The following is a 3,272-nucleotide window of genomic DNA, read 5'->3' on the forward strand; positions in this document are numbered from 1 at the left end:
AGAAATTCATCAGAAGAACTGCACATAGAAAGTTTTTAGAAGAGAAAAAGTAAAAACATAGATCAACAATAAAGGAAAGCCCATCAGAATCACAGCAGACTTCTCAACACAAATGATCCAGTCAAGACGAGGTTGGAGTGAATTATTTTAAGTCACAAAGGAAAACAACTTACTAAAAGATTGATATAACCTGAAAAACTCTTTTAAAATTAATAGAGAAATGAGACATTTCCATGACAAAGAACAGCTAAAGAAATACATGACCACCAAACTGATGCTACAAAGAGTAATGAAAATAATTTAGAAAAAGATAAAAATGACCACAATTTAAAGAGCAAAAATAGAAAGAAACCATGAAGTAGAGCAAGCAACTAAACAGAGGGCAAAAGTAGGGAACCAACAGCAGGAAAAATTGTATGACAAACATAAGCCAATTCATACCAGTAATAGCCATTAATGAAAATGGCCTCAATTCACCCATCCTTTTTTTTTTTTTTTTTTTTTTTTTTTTTTTTGGTGGAACCAGGGATTGAACTCAGACCCTTGTCCCTTGTGCTTGCCAGGGAAGCACTTATTCTACGAGCCATCTCACTGGTCCCTCACTAATCCTAAGAAACAGACTGACAAAGTGGATCAAGAAGCTTATCCAACAATATGCTATACATAAAAACATTTAACTCAAAAGGAAAGTCATAGACTGAAAGTCAAAGGATGGAAAGCAAGACTCAACTCAACAGGAATCCAGGAAAAAGCTGGGTTAGCTATTCTATATACAGAATAGGGGAATTGCAAAGTAAGAGTGTTCAAAAGAGATAAATATGGTCACTACATACTTAAGGTAAAACAAAAGGAAGAGAGAACAATCATAATTATACATGCACAAAATGTGGGAGTGCCCAACTGTAAAATAAAGATTAATAGATATGAGAAATCATATAATCAGAACACAGTTGTAACAGGGAATCTTTGCACTCCATTGTCACAATGAGATGGATCAACCAGCAAAAAGTCAGCAAACAAATGAAGTAAGTGTACAAAACTTGTGAACAAATGTACTTAGTAGACCTGTATAAAGTGCACCAACCAACAACATCAAAGAACACATTCTTTTCAGCTGTACGTGGGATATTCTCTAAAATACACAGTACACTAGTCCATGGAAATACTTAAATGGAAAGTAATTGAAATTATCCCACTCATATATCTGATAATAGAGCAATTACATTAGTAAACATTGTCAAATGAATTAACAAAACTCCATAACACATGGAAATTAAACAGCACCCTCCTGAGCAGTCAATGAGGCACGTATCTAATAAAAGAAGAAATTAAAAAATGTTTACAGTCAAACAAAAATGCGAAGACAACATACCGGAATCTGTGGGATGCAATGAAAGCAGACTTCAGCAGGAAATTTATGGCAATCAGTTCTCACATCAGCAAAACAGAATGAGCACCAATAAACAATCTTACGCCGTACCTCGAGCTTCTACAAAAAAGAGAAACCAGTCAAGCCCAAAAAGCAGAGCAGAAATATAGCAATGTAGACTAAGAAAAGAATACATTTAATGAATCAAAACATTCATTCTTTGAAAGAATAAACATAACTGATAAATCCCTAGACAACCTCATCAAAAAATGGAAAGAAAAAACTGAAATTCATGCTATAATGAATAAAAATGGTAACATCATTACAGGTCCTATAGAAATTCAGATTGTCATCAATACCTACTTTGAAAATCTACTCACATAGGATAGAACACAAAAAAGAAATGGACAGATTCCTAAAAACATAAGAATTACCAAAGCTCATTCAAGAAGGGGGTGGGGATGATTTTTACCATACTCAGATTATGTCCCTGTAGGGACCCTTCTTCCTCTTCCTGGTGGGATTGTGGACACAGTGAGACCCTGTGAGTATGTTCCTGTATGTTGACCGCTTTAGTTGTTGATTCCTTGAGTGGTCTAAGCTCTCCTAGATACCTATGTTTCTATCTCCACATGAGAATAATGAAGATCTGATTTAACTGAAAAAAAGAACGCTTTCAAAGGACGCATAAAAATTCTGAATAACCCAATATTTGTCAATGAAATTGAAAATGCAATGAAAACTTATGAACAAACAACAGTGCTGTCCCTGATGGATTCACACCCGAATTCTACAAGAAATTTAGAAAATATTTAACACCAAGATTCCTCAAATTCTTTAATGAGATAGAAATGGCAGCAGTTCTTCCTAAGTCATTTCTGGAGATAAGTATTACATTGATATGAAAACCAGAGAAAGGCCCAAGTAAAAAAGGAACTACCGGAAGATAACCCTAATGAAATTAGATGCAAAATCCTTAATTAAATACTAGCAAACAGAATGTAGTAAATAATTAAGAGGATCATACATCATAACCAAGGGGCATTCATCCCAGGAATGCAGGGATAGTTTAATATGCACCATTAAATAAATAAATACAATCACATCCTATCAGCAAAGCAAAGACAAAAATCACACAATCATCTCAATAGATGCAGAAAACGGTTTGATAGAGTCCAACATTCATTCATGATAAAAAAAGAAAACCCTACAGAAAATCAGAATACATGCTCTTGATCTTAATCTGATAAAAGCCACTTATGACAAATCAACAGCCAGCATACTAAATGGCCCAACATTGAAAGCATTCTCTCTAAAATCAGAAAAAAGATAAGGCTGTCCACTATCACCAGTCTTGTTCAAAACAGTTCTGGAAATGTTAACCAGAGCAAATAGACATTAGAGAGAAATAGAATAAGTATAGGAAAGGATTATCTTTATTCACAGGTGACATGATACTCTAAATAGAAAATTCCAAAAATATCAGTGAAACATGTCTAGGGTTAATAAGCAAACTCTGTAGCATAGCTGGATACAAAGTCAACACTCACAGGGCTGGCCAAATAACTCAGCAGATTAAAGCACCTGCAAGCAGGCACAAGAGCCAGGGGTTTGATTCCACACCCACCATGCACGACCTACCCCCAGGACAACTGAGACAGTGATTGCGTCTGATCTATTAGTGAGACTCTGAACACCCTGAAACACTTACCCAAAATACAAAAAAAAATCACACTCACAAATCAATGTAATTCTTGCATACAAACAAAATCACTGAGGAAGAAATTATGGAAAATATACCATTTACAGTAGCATCCAAAACATGAAATATTTAAAAATCAATTTAACAAAGGAAGTAAAAGATCTACACAATAAAAATTACAGCACTCTGATAAAAGTGATC

The sequence above is a fragment of the Octodon degus genome, unplaced genomic scaffold, assembly GCF_000260255.1.
Source record: "Octodon degus isolate 3935 unplaced genomic scaffold, OctDeg1.0 scaffold00022, whole genome shotgun sequence".
Classification (NCBI taxonomy): domain Eukaryota; kingdom Metazoa; phylum Chordata; class Mammalia; order Rodentia; family Octodontidae; genus Octodon; species Octodon degus.